This window comes from Glycine soja, chromosome 9, assembly GCF_004193775.1.
Source record: "Glycine soja cultivar W05 chromosome 9, ASM419377v2, whole genome shotgun sequence".
In the NCBI taxonomy this organism is placed as follows: Eukaryota; Viridiplantae; Streptophyta; class Magnoliopsida; order Fabales; family Fabaceae; genus Glycine; species Glycine soja.
This window is the reverse complement of record NC_041010.1, coordinates 11,773,057-11,788,187: the sequence shown is the minus strand read 5'-3', so window position 1 is coordinate 11,788,187 and position 15,131 is coordinate 11,773,057.

Sequence of the window (15,131 nt, the reverse complement as noted above, 5' to 3'; positions counted from 1 at the left end):
TAATGCTTGCTAAATCTAAGAATATTGTGTCAACAACTTAACCCTTACAACTGTTGCATATGAATCTGTTTGGTCCTTCTAGAACTATGAGTTTTGGAGGAAACTATTATGCTCTTGTTATTGTTGATGATTACTCTAGATATACATGGACATTATTTCCCACTCATAAAAGTGATGTGTTTCATGCATTCAAGAAACTTGCCAAAGTTATTCAAAATAAGAAAAATCTTAAAATTGCATCTATCAAGAGTGATCATGGAGGAGAATTTGAAAATAAAGATTTTGAATCATTTTGTGATGAACATGACATTGAGCCTAATTTTTCTGCACCCAGAACTCCTCAACAAAATGGAGTTATTGAGAGGAAAAATAGATCCTTAGAAGAAATTGCTAGAACTTTAATAAATGATACTTTTCTTCCAAAATATTTATGGGCTAAAGCCATAAATACTGTATGTTATATCATGAATAGAGCTTTAATAAGACCAATCTTGAAGAAAACTCCATATGAGTTATATAATGGAAGAAAACCTAGCATTTAACTTCTTCATGTATTTGGATGTAAATGTTTTGTGCTAAACAGTAGTAAAGATAATTTAGGTAAATTTGATGCTAAATCTGATGAAGGTATTTTTCTTGGGTATTCATTGCAAAGTAAAACATTTAGAATATATAACAAAAGAACTATGATTATTGAAGAATCCATTCATGTCTCTTTTGATGAATCTAATGCAATTTTTCCAAGAAAAGATATACTAGATGAGATTTCAGAATCATTAGAAGACATGCATATTCATGGAGAAGATCACAAAGGAAAATGAGATGGAAAAAATGAAGATTCTCAAATTGATGACATCAAAACAAATGATGATTTTCCAAGAGAATGGAGAGCTTCTAGATATCATCCTCTTGACAACATCACTGGTGATATATTAAAAGGGGTAACCACTAGACATTCTCTTAAAGATATATGCAATAATATGGCTTTTGTCTCTATGATTGAACCTAAAAATTTGAAAGAAGCCATAATTGATGAACATTGGATAATAGCTATCCAGGAAGAGTTAAACCAATTTGAAAGAAACAATGTTTGGGAGTTAGTTGAGAAACCTGAAAATTACCCAGTTATTGGAACAAAATGGGTATTTAGAAACAAGTTAGATGAAAATGGCATAATTATTAGAAATAAGGCTAGGTTAGTAGCCAAAGGATATAATCAAGAAGAAGGGATAGACTATGAGAAAACATATGCTTTTGTTGCTAGATTAGAAGCCATAAGAATGTTATTAGCCTATGCATCCATTATGGATTTTAAACTTTATCAAATGGATGTGAAGAGTGCCTTTTTGAATGGCTTTATCCAAGAGGAAGTATATGTAGATCAACCCCGTGGATTTGAAAACTTGGATAAGCCCAGTCATGTCTTCAAATTGAAAAAGGCTTTATATGGCTTAAAGCAAGCCCCTAGGGCTTGGTATAAGCGTCTGAGTAAGTTCCTTTTAGAGAAGGATTTCTCTAGAGGTAAAGTGGATACTACTCTCTTTATTAAGAAGAAATTAAATGATATTTTATTAGTTCAAATATATGTTGATGATATTATCTTTGGATCCACTAATGACTCTTTATGCAAAGAATTCTCTCAAGACATGCAAAGTGAGTTTGAAATGTCAATGATGGGAGAACTCAATTTCTTTCTTGGGTTGCAAATCAAGCAAACCAAGAATGGAATATTTGTCAATCGGTCAAAGTATTGCAAGGAATTGATTCACATATTTGGGATGAAGAATGCTAAGCATATGGCTACACCAATGAGTACTGCTTGCTATTTGGATAAAGATGAAACCGGTCAATCAATAGACATTAAGCAATATCGAGGTATGATCGGATCACTTCTTTATTTATTTGCTAGTAGACCAAATATTATGTTTAGTGTGTATATGTGTGCTAGATTTCAATCAAATCCCAAACAATCACATCTTAGTGTCGTTAAGAGAATTATAAGATATCTGTTAGGCACTATGAATATAGGTTTATGGTATCCTAAAAATTCCACATGCAATTTAATGGGATATTCTGATTCTGACTTTGTCAATTCGAAAACTGATAGAAAGAGCACCAGTGGAACTTGTCATTTCATTGGATCTGCTATAGTTTCTTGGCATAGTAAGAAACAAAATAGTGTTGTTTTATCTACTGTAGAAGCATAATACATTTCTACTGGCAGTTGTTGTGCCCAAATTCTTTGGATGAAGCAACAAATTTTTTATTATGGAATATTACTTAATCATATTCCTATAAGATGTGATAACACGAGTGCTATAAATCTATCTAAGAACCCTGTTCAACACTCAAGAACCAAACACATAGAAATAAGACATCATTTCTTGAGAGATCATGTTCAAAAGAGAGTTTGTGTTCTAGAATTTGTTGATACAAAGAATCAGTTAGCTGATATCTTTACAAAACCTCTCCCTAAAGAAACATTCTTTGCTATTAGGAGAGAATTAGGTCTTTTAGATATCAATGATCTAGACAATAGGTAACTCAAATTGAGTTTTATCCTCCTTATGATCAATAGATTGTCTATGAGTCTAGTTGCTTGTGTTATTATTTATATTAATTGTTGTTTATCATATAATAATTATCCTTCATTACCTTTGTTTGAATTTTATTTTATAGGAATAGAATTTATTGTGTATAGTTAAGTAATTATTAAATTGATTAGATTTGTTTGTGATTGATGATTGATGGTTGATGGTTGAATGTGTTTGATTGTGATTGTAATTGCATGTGTTTGATTGTGTTTGTAATTGAATGCATTTGATTATGCTTGTTGATTAGAATGCATTTGATTGTGGTTGATTATCATAATTAGGTGTGTATTAGACTTATAAATAGTTAGCTTTAAGTGAAAAAGCCTTGTTTAAGGGTCTGGTAATCGATTACCATTCCATGTAATCGATTACATTAGAACAACAAGGCCGTAATCGATTACAAAAGCCTGTAATGGGTTACCAGTAGGCACCATTAGTTACAAGTTACTCCTATAATTGATTATAATGGCTTGTAATCAATTACAAGGCGTCCTTGTCTATAAATATCTGGATTTTCGTAGAACCCTTATCCCTCATTCTCGTGTGACGGCGCCCCTTGCTCCCAAATCTTCGTATCTCACTCATTTCTTAAGAAAATCACTTCAAACAAAGCCCAATCTTCATCATTTTCAATTCTCTTTCAAACCCACCAATCAAAATCCGCTGCAACATCTTCAAATGTTAGAATCATCAAAGAAGCGAAAACGATCTTCCTCTACCACCACCGCTGCTGGCCACCGCCGCCAAGGAACCTCTGGAAACCCACCCACACCAGTTCCTCCTTCTCTTTCATCTCCTAGACCATCCACATTGTTTTCCTCGGATGATCAGTGTCAAAGATACTACTCTCAATTCTATAATAGAGTCATTCTAGACCCTAAGTACCTTGACCTTGAATTCTTTGATGGAGAAACATTTGATTGTTACCAAGTGTTTCAAAATTCTGGTTTGATTGATTTCATGTCTCTAAAACTGCCTTACTTTTCTGAATTAGTTAAGGTTTTCTATAATAATTTGAAAATTTAGGATGGTATCCACATAGTTAAGGTTTGATTACTTGTTGGGTCATTAACTTTTGATTGTCACATCATGCATTATATCATTGTTTGTATTTTGCTTTCTCGGTCTTCAAACCTTGCCCAAGCCTCTGAGGAGGATTTGATTCTGATGTGGGCCTTTCAAACTGGTCGTCAGATCGACTGGGCCCATTTAGTTCGATATCGGATGCATAAGGCATTACGGGCCAATGCACCTCTACTTTATCCTCACCTTGTTACTCTTTTTTTTCATCATTTGAATGTTCCTTTGGATGATGAACCATTTGTCAAGGTCATAAGGTCTTTCTCTATTGGTGCTGGTGCAGTTACCTCCTTTGGTTACCAAAAGGATGTTGATGGTGAGTGGGTTCACAAACATGACTTGCCTTCGCCTATTCCTGACGAGCGTACCCCATCTCCTCCACCACAACTAGGTGATTCCACTACTCTTCTAACTGAAGTCCTCACAGAACTCCATGATCTTCGAGCTTTTGTGGGTGAACGCTTTAATGCAATGGATACTCGTCTTGATGTGATGGATACTTGCTTTGATGGGATGGATATGAGAATCACTCGACTCGAAGATGATATGAGCTTCATTAGGCATTGCTTCGATCCCTCGGCCGACTTTTAGTTTATGTTTTATTTCCTTAGTTTTATATGTATTTCAGCCTTGTATTTTGGCGTTTATTACTTTAGTACTTTTATTACGCTTGTCTTGGATGTTTACCATTTTGTTTTGCTTTGTGTTTGGACTTTGTTTTGATAACTTAAGTCTAGTTTAGTTTATTCTATGGTTTGGTTTAGTTTATGGATGGATTGTGCTATGGTTTTTGCTGTTGCCTTAGTTTTTTTCTTTAGACGTTTTTTGGCTTTTTAATGTTGCCAAAGGGGGATTGAACAAGGGTAGAATTTATCATAATCATAAACTTAGGCATAAATTCCAATCTTGAGGGGGAGTAAGGGTTGTGAGCATGCATTATCAATTGTCTATCATTTATCTTGATTTCAGATTATTGTCATCATCAAAAAGGGGAGATTGTAGAAACATATATGCTATGAAGTTTTGATGATGCCAAAGATAAGCGCTTCTCACGTTTGATCCAAGTCAAGAATCCAGAAATTCAAGATAATTGATGAACTTAGTTCCTAGAATCTAAGGAAGAGTTTCCTAATTGATGATGCACAGGTTTGGCCAAAGGATATTTTTCAAAAAGTTTTGAGATTTCATAAATATGATATTTACTCTCTGGTAATCGATTACTAGAGGTTGTAATCAATTACCAATGGCCAAAAATTTTTCTAAAATGCTCTTACAAAATTTGAATTTAAATTTTAAGCCTGTAATAAATTACACAAGGCTTGTAATCGATTACCAGAAGTTTTAAACGTTTTGTAACAGCCTTTAGAAATTTGAATTAAAATTTTAAACCTTGTAATTGATTACAACTTGTGTGTAATTGATTACCAGACATGAAAATTCAAATTTCAAATCTTAAGTGTCGTAACTCGTCAGAAACTAACTGTGTAATCGATTACAACAATTATGTAATCGATTACCAATAAGGAATTTTTGAAAATAACTCCCAAGAGTCACAACTGTTCAAGAAGTTTTTGAATGACCATCAAAGGCCTATAAATAGGTGACTTGGGACACGAAATTCCTCAGAGTTTTCCTGAACAAATTGTCTTATCCTCTCAATACCAAATTGTCTTATAACTCTCAAAAAGAATTCCTTGACCAAAACACTTGCAAATTCAATAAGGAATCTCGAGTGATCTTCAATTGTAATATCTTTCTCTTAAAGAGAGAATTCTTCTTCTTTTTCTTATTCAAAGAAATTGATTAAGGGATGTTGGATCAGGTGGCCTCAAAATAATTAAGAAGGGGGGGGGGTTGAATTAATTATTAATGAACCTTTACTAATTAAAAATCCATCCTTCTTAATGTTACTAGATTCAATTAGGCTTTTACTATAATGTTAAGAAAGTAAAGAACAAAAATAGAAACTTAACCAAAAATAAAAGTGATAATTAAAGTGCACAGCGGAAATTAAAGACTGTAGGGAAGAAGAAGACAAACACAATAATTTATACTGGTTTGGCAACAACCCGTGCCTACATCCAGTCCTCAAGCGACCTGCGATCCTTGAGATTTCTTTTCAACCTTTTAAAAGCCTTTACAAGCAAAGATCCACAAGGGATATACCATCCCTTGTTCTCTTTGAACAACCAAGTGGATGTACCCTCCACTTGAACTGATCCACAAGAGATGTACCCTCTCTTGTTCTCAGTTACAATAATCCAAGTAGATGTACCCTCTACTTGTACCACAAAGGATGTACCCTCCAATGTGTTAAGACAAAGTTCTCAAGCAGTTAGTCCTTTGAAACTTTGTGATGGAAGCTTGCTTGTGGAGCTTCTATGGAGGCTGGATCTTTGAGCTTCAATGGGGTCCTTTAATGGTGATTTTCCACCATGGAGATGCAGCGGAAGACAAAGGAAAAGAGGTGAGAGGAGGCGCCATCCATTAAGGAATAAGCCATGGAAGAAGGAGCTTCACCACCAAGATGAGCCTTGGATAAGAAGCTTGGAGAGGATGCTTCAATGGAGGAAAAGAAAGAGGGAGAGAAAGAGAGAGGGGGGAGCACGAAATTGAAGGAAGAAAAAGGGAGAGAAGTTGAACTTTGAGTTGTGTCTCACAAGACTCTCATTCATCAAAGTTACAACAAGTGTTACACATGCTTCTATTTATAGACTAGGTAGCTTCCTTGAGAAGCTTTCTTGAGAAAACTTCCTTGAGAAGCTTCTTTGAGAAAACTTCCTTGAGAAGCTAGAGCTTAGCTACACACACCCCTCTCATAACTAAGCTCACCTCCTTGAGAAGCTTCCTTATGAAGGTTCCTAAAGATGCTTGAGCTTAGCTACACATACCTCTCTAATAGCTAAGCTCACCTCCTTGAGATGAGAAGCTAGACCTTAGCTACACACCCCCTATAATAGCTAAGCTCACCCCTATGACAAAAAACATGAAAATACTCAAAAAAAAGTCCTTACTACAAAGACTACTCAAAATGTCCCGAAATATAAGGCTAAAACCCTATACTACTAGAATGGCCAAAATACAAGGCCCAGACGAAGGAAATACCTATTCTAATATTTACAAAGATAAGCGGGCTCATACTTAGCCCATGGGCTCGAAATCTACCCTAAGGCTCATGAGAACCCTAGGGCCTTCCCTTGGATCTCTAGCCCAATCTACTTGGAGTTTTCTACCCAATGCCCTTGCGGGGTAGGATTGCATCACTTTGTGAAGGGGAAACAAAAGATATCTCAGGCGGTTAGTCCTTTGAAATCTTTTGTTTAAGGGAAAGGGAAGAATCAAAAGAATTCTTAGACTGTGTCATTTTGAATTCTTTGAAAAGGGAGAAGGGAGACACAAAAGATTCAGGCGGTTAGTCCTTTGTTCTTTTGGAAAAGGGAGAAGAGAGACACAAAAAGAATTCAGACGGTTAGTCCTTGTCGAATTCTTTTTGGCAAAGGGAGAAGAGAATAAAAAAGATGAATAACACACTTTTGTTTTATATGAAAGAACAAGGTTTGGAAACCAGAAAACTTAGAAAGCTTTTGGCAAAAGAAGAAGAAGAAGAAGTAGTTCAAGAAGATGTTTCAAAAAGTTGTGTAAAAAGTTTTATAGACTCTTCATGTCTGGTCAAGAAAACCATTGGAAGAGTTATAACCTTGAAAAAATCTTGAGAAAACCATTGGAAGAGTTACATCTCTTGATTTTTATTTAAAACTTGTCACTGGTAATCGATTACCAAAACCATGTAATCGATTACACAAAGCATTTTATGAAAAGATGTGACTCTTCACAATTGAATTTGAATTTCAATGTTTAGATACACTGGTAATTGATTACCAATATATTGTAATCGATTACACCATTTAAAAAACAATTGGAATGTTGCAAATTCAGTTAAAAGCTTTTGAAATCAAACTTTGCCACTGGTAATTGATCACAGGAAACTGGTAATCGATTGCCAAAGAGTAAAAACTCTGGTAACTTAGAAAATTTTGAGAAAAACTCTTTTGAAAAACAAATTTGTGCTATGTTTGTTTTTTTAAAAAATCTTTTCAATACTTCCCTTGTGAAGTCTTCTTGATTTCTTCTCTTGAATCTTGAATTCAAACTTCTCTTGATTCTTGAATCTTCTTGATTTCTTCTCATGAAACTTAAAATTAATCTTGATCTTGAACTTTTTGACTCAATCTTGAAATCATTCTTTGGGCTTTTTTGTCATCATCTTTGTCATCATCAAAACTACTTGAATCAACTTGATTCATCATCATGAAGCTTGCTTCTACAAGGGACCGAGGGTCTCTTAAGTTGTAAGGATTTCTGAACGCAAGGGAAGGGTTGTCCCCATGTGGTTTAGACTTTGTAAAAGGCATTTTACAAGATAGTGGAAATCTCAAGCGAGTTGCTTGGGGATTGGACGTAGGCACAGGGCGTAGCCGAACCAGTATAAAAACTGAGTTTGCATTCTCTCTTCCCTTAAACTTATTTTATTTTATTGTAGTTTATATTTCACTTTAAAGAAGTTTATTTTGAATTGTTCTTGAAATAATTCATAATTAAGGTTTCATTATTAATTAAAAAGAGAGTTAAATTTTAATTAGGGATAGTTTGGTATCTTAATTCAACCCCCCTTCTTAAGATACAAAGGCCACTTGTCTAACAGGATGGAGATGGTGTGAATGCAGGTATCGTGGATGGTCCACGTGCATCAACATGAGATGAAAATGGTCTAGCTTCAGTCGGAGGTGGAAATGGTGTAGCTGCAACATCGGGAGGCCTAACTAGCATAGACACAGAAGACGAGGATGGAGTAGGTGATGACAAACTATCTCGAGGTGGTAATAGTTTAACCACATATCATTTTCTCTTTGTAGTTGTTCCTTTCTCACTAGAGTCATGAGACGGGGGTTGGGGAAGATCATCACCACCTGATGACATATCTATATATAGAAAAGTAATATTAAAGGTTTATTAAGTGAAATTTGTCTATTAAGTGAAATTTTAAAGGTTTCAAAAGAAATCAAACTCATGTTGGAAGATGATAATTAACTATGAATCCTTTAACAACTTATCCTATCTCACCTTAACAAACAAAATAATACTTAATCTCAACAACTTGTTTTTTAAATAAAACTTATTTGAATATTTTTTTATAGCATCAACTCCTTTAATTAATTTCTATTATATTTCATTCCACTTAATAGTGTTTTCATTTTTATCTTTTTGCAATACTAATTCAAATTTAAAATTTATAAGAATTTACTAGTATCTATTATACTAATACTCTCCCGTTGCACCAACTAATATGAAAAAATAGTTTAGATCTGCACAATTTTATATATAATAAATTTCAAAGATTTTAGTAAAGAAAAATACTACTTAGTACCAAAAATTTGAAAAAAGTACCTCACCAATAGACGTGGTTGATTTCCATTCGATTGTTTACTTTTTTTCCAGGTAATCTAATTTGTTAATTAGCCAATAGAAACCCTTCCCTTTGATTTCCTGCAAATATGTTTGGAATGTTTTCATATAGCTTAGCTATTTAGTAAAAAATGTACTCATTATGAACCTTACAAATTTAGTCTAGTGTATATTAATGTTCATTTCTAAATTTATCCTCGGTTATCATTAAGTAAATAATCTTTCACTGAATGAACTCTATGTTGCAACTTTCGATAAAAAAAAAAAAAACTCTATGTTAACTTAAAACCCCCAAAACTAAATATATTAAGGGATCAAAGTGATTTTACATAAGAATGGTTGATTTTGTTGCAATTTGTGGGTATGAGATAATTTACTTTCATTAATTCGTTAACAATAACCCTTAATCATCATAAAAGTTTTTCACAATTTCTACTCATTTGTAGAGTTAGAATTCCTGCCATACTCAAACTAATGGAGAGAGAGACTTCGTGTCTCTTTAACTATTTTAACTAAAAATGAAATAGAGAAAGAAAGAAAAATTAGAAGTAAAAAAAAAAACAATCAACTTGAGACCAGGGATAGTTATTAAAAGAGAAATAATAAAAATTTAAAAACTAACAAAAGGTAAAATGGTCTAGTGAAATGTGTACATTAAATGGGAGTATTCCCTTTATTATCAATATAGATTATCACTATATTTAAGCAAATTTAATCATTTTAAAGTCTCGAACTTTTTTTTATCTTGAGACTTTTATATTCAATTTGGAAATTTGAAGTTTCAAAGAGCTTAAAACAAGAAATAATTAGTATTTATTAATCAATTTAGGAAGAAGTCACATTCTTCTCAGAGATTTGTGAAGGATTAATGGATTCATCCTACAATAAAGTTAATATTCAAAAGTGATCGAGTGGAAGAGTTATAGTAATCCTCTTTAAGAAAAAGAGATAATTATATTTCTACCATATTTAGTGAAAGTTTAGACATATTATGTTTTAGAGTTTAATGGTCATACCATGACAATGTAAAATACTTTTATATTATCGTCCAATCATAATTCATTGTTAATATGACTTTTAAATTAATTATAATAAAAGTCAACAAACTTATTATACATGGTGGATTGTGATTTGATGACACCGAAAAACTTTTTACATTTTCAACATATAATATTTTTCCATGTTCCAAAAATCTACTAAATCATAATTAATTGTTACTCACACAGTTAGTATTGCAACAAGTGTATCAACCTTACAAGTAATAAGAAAAAAGTGACAGTAATCATATTCAGGAAGATCGTAATTTATCATCTAATCTTTTGATTAGTTTTAAACAAATATTGCAATGTCAGTGGCATCTCCCGCACCACTTATTTGTAGTAGAGAGACATGATGAAAGACTCTATTACCAATTGATAAAATCCTTAGAAGAATCATACTACAAAAGTTAGATACTGAAGTTGGAGAATCCAAAATCTTATAAACCTCATACTAGAACTCCATACTTCTAATGTGAGACACAAGTCTCATACCTTACAACTGAATCCTATAAACACAGTGTCTCTATTTTCTTTTCAGTTTTTGAATGTTTCTAGTAAAAAATTCTCTAATTTTCAGTTTCCTGTTATTAATAAAGATAGGGGATCATTTTCTACCTAACTAAAGAAGACAATGAGGGGGGAGGTCGCCGGTCCGAATCCCTCTAGTAACAAAAACTAACAATGCTACATTTTTCAATAAAAAAAAAAAAAAGACAGTGAGATCTGTGGCATGCACTAGTGTTTCACTAAATTATAAAGTTTCACTAAATTATAAAGAACCAATGTGAGACTGGCTCAAACAAAAAAAAAATGAGGCACAAGAGAGTGGACAGACAATGAGAAACTGGTTTTCAAGGGTTTGGTTCCCTTGCTTAGCGGAGGAAACTAAAGGTGTACAAAGAATATGGCAAAAACCAAAGCAACTACTGATTCAGCCAAATGTAGTTCAACAAAAATATGCAAGATAAAGCCACATGCTCGCACTTAAACCCTCATTCTCTTTGTTGTTCACAAAGTATGATTTGATTTTATCCTTCCAAAGGACACTAAAAATAAGTATATTCTCTCATTGTCTGTCGTTGCATGAATAATTGTTGAGATAAAGTCCAAACATGATATTGTCTATGACAAATAGAATAATTTTAAAATTGGTACTTATTTATCTGGTAAGGCAACTTTATTTAGTACACTTATTGATAAAACATTTTGCTAAAAGATTGTTTCATTAGTATCAACATCAACGTTTCATTAGTATACAAAGAATAAAATTCTTAATGTATCACATACAAATTAGGTCGTTAAAATATTTGTATTTGTTTCCTAATTTGGACCTAATTAAAAAACCATATAAGAGTTAGGGACCAAATTGGAAAAAATATTTGAAAAACTTGTTTTTTTTTAAACAGACAAATATTTCACGGACTAAAGTAAAATAGATACCCAAACATACACTTTATTTTAATTGGATCCCCAAACTTGCATTTATTTTTTAGTTAAATTGAAAGACATTTAGAGACTTAATTTTTAATTGTCAAATAGTTCGGAAACCTACAAATAAATAAACTACAAATCAAGGAAATAGATTGATTTCAAAAAGTATTCATTGGAAAGTTGTCTTAATTGCAAATATCCTTAATTCACCTTAGTTGCGGTCTCTCAACGAACTGTCTTAATTGGAGTGACAAATGTGGATTTTAGTCATGTACTGTATTGACTAGAAGATATGACTTAAATGAAATTTGTAAAATTTGGACAACTTTCACCATACAAACTAATTTTGTTGGGCTAAGTTAGAACCAAATTCCATATTTTTAGATTTTTTAAAAGCTTAAACATAACAATCCACTCATAATCACATGATTCATATTGATAAAGGAAGCATAATGCCATCATAGTTCAGCAAACAGATTATGACAAATAATGTATCGTCTGCCTTAGCCTAGCCCTTAGTTTATATAATAGTAAATATCAGATAGTATATCTTATAAGAGATATAAGGTTGATGGTGAAAGAAAAAAGGAAGGGGAGGAGGGGGTTCACAAGTTCCAATCCCCCACTAAAAAAAACAAACAATACTAACAACTAACATTTGCCAATAAAATATAACAATGTATCTTATGCCTTAGCCTTACCCTAATTCGGTTAAACTAAGGCTATGTTTAGGTATGTTGGGGAATCTATTGGTAGGGAAGCAAACATAGGTTGACCATTGATTTTATTCTTTTTCCTCTTTTCTTAATGTGTAATAATTCATTCAATGGCTTAGATCATAGTTCTATGTTTACTGTATGAAAACATGCCACAGAGGATCAGAGTTAGTCTAAACCTGTGTATTATGTTTTGTTCCCCTCACGTGAATAACCTCGTATTCGTTCAAGTTTTATCACTGCGATGTGGTTTTTTGTAGCATCAATTTTTGGATGCCCACATAGACACAAAATGATAAAGGGAAATATTCTAGATTCATTTGAATTTTGAATCTATAATTTATTGATAAATTATAATAAATTTAACTAAATATATATCTATAAAGTTCTTGATATAAATTATTATTGTGCATAAAACATTTTAGAGCAACTAAATTAAAAATAAAATAAATGAATATCCACGTATATACAACAATTTATTTGTTAATTTGTCGTATAAAAATAATAAATAATAAATTTATGGTTTATTAAATATATCATTAAAATAATCCCAAAACCACACACTATTATATACATACATAACGCATAGATGCATATATTGTTTTAAATTGTGTAGTAATTACTTTTTATTTATTTAATCAATAACATATTTATAATTTTAATATTTGTAATTATTGATGAGAAAAGTTTTAAAGTCGTGTATTTAATCATATTTATTAATTTTAGTGAATGAAATTTTTAACCGTAGTATTAATTATATGAATATGTAATAAATACTTATTTAAATGATAATAAATGTAATAAAAAGCTATATATAAATGATAATATATAGGGACATATCAGAGAGGATTAAATAACTATCTATAAATCAAAATAAAAAGTCCAGATTTAATTATTAATTAAAATCATAAGTGTATCCAATTTTGACTCTCCCACCCACAATGCTTTTTTCACTTTTGAGTTCCCAATTCTTTCACACGTATTATAAGTTTGGGTGCCAAGAAGTTTTTTGTTGTTTATAAGTTTGGGTGCCAAGAAGTTTTTTGTTGTTTGAATTATTTGAGAACAATCAGAATTATAAGTTTGTCTCTTATGACTTTTTCTTTTAAAATGAATTCACCCGTGAGACACCCATTGACTTGTTATTTCAAATTCCTAGTGTGGTGTTTTTATTTTGGCTAGGGGTCTCAAAATTTAATTTGCTCATACTAAAAATAGGAAAAGCGACTTGAAAGGGTCAAACTCTCATTTTTTGCAACTTACTAACTTGGTAGATTTGGAAAGAATGTGAGAACTTTTCAAACAAAGAACCTATCACCACAAGTACAATCTCCCAAGTGATGTATATTTACCCGGGCAAAAATAAAATACTGGAATGCATTAGTTGGTACATATTTAATACATTTAAATTGGAAGGACTGATATTTTCAAATGGTTATTTCCAAATAGTTATTTTCATTATCATTGGCACCAAAAAATATATTAATTGCTTCACAATTAACCGATGTAGAAACGTATATTTAAACAATGATACTTGAGTTCCCCCCCCCCCCCCCCCCCCCCACCCCCCTCTCCCATCAAGCTTAAACAAAACAAAGTGCAAAGGTATTAACTTATCCACTAATAGTTATACTGTCTACTAACAAAACACTAGTGTATGATAGATGATACATTATACCCTAATGAGTACAAATTGTTCCAATACACTTTTAACTCGACATGTGCACTTTCACTTGATAGTAGACAAAAACATTGAAGTTTGGTTGTTCCATTTTTCTGCAATTTTGTCTTCATTTTCTTCCTTTGCCTATCCTCCAAATTAACCTGATAACCATAACATATAGCAAATAGAACTTGATAAATAACAAAATAGTATATAACAAAGATGATAAAATACAATTTTTCACGTATATTAGAGGAAGGTTTCTTACCAAAATTAGGGAGATAAATTTTAGGGACAAATATGGCTATCAAGAAATACATATTGGCCATATGCTTTACAAAGTTATGTTCTTTTTTGTTGTTGTTCAACAGTCTTCTCTTTGTCAATTTTGATTTGTTTACCACTTCCTTTTGTCATTGAAAATTATGGTGGAAGAATTCCCACTTTTTTAGCAATGCTTGATCCAACAAAGGTTTGTAAATCATTTGTCTTTGTTTGTTTAGAATCCCCTTTATACTCAGCTAGTTGTTTTGCAATGTTCACAACTTCATTCATCACAAGAAGCAATTTTTCCTTATGTTGTCCAGCCTTGTCCATACACCTAAAGAAGTGGCCCCATGCATCTAATATGAGCTTACCCTCATTTTCTGACTTAGAAAATGTGCCTACGTCATTGTTAGTAATATCAAAAATAGGTTTTCTATTAGCCAATTTAGTCCACCTATTCACAATATAATTACTTGGTATCTTAGTTAAACCTTTCCCTTTTAGGACACAAAGTATATGTCTACAAGGTATGCCTTGAGATTGAAACATTTTGCATGACCAAGTTGCATTGTGATCAGAAGGATTATAAACCTCTTCTCGCAATCTCCCATTGGCATCATTGTTCTCAATTACATGCAATTTTTTCATTCCATCTTCCTATTGCTTATTTTCAACCCCAAAATCTACACATGTATGAAAAAAGATGATGGAACTCGATAAACCAAGAGGGGGGTGAATTGGTTTTCAAAACAAAACGTACCTTTTAAAAAAAACAATTTTTTTTTGTATGGATCGTATCACAAAACATTTATGAATCAAATGTAATCAATACTTAATCAATCAACCCTTAAACAAGATCCTTCATTAACATCCTTTC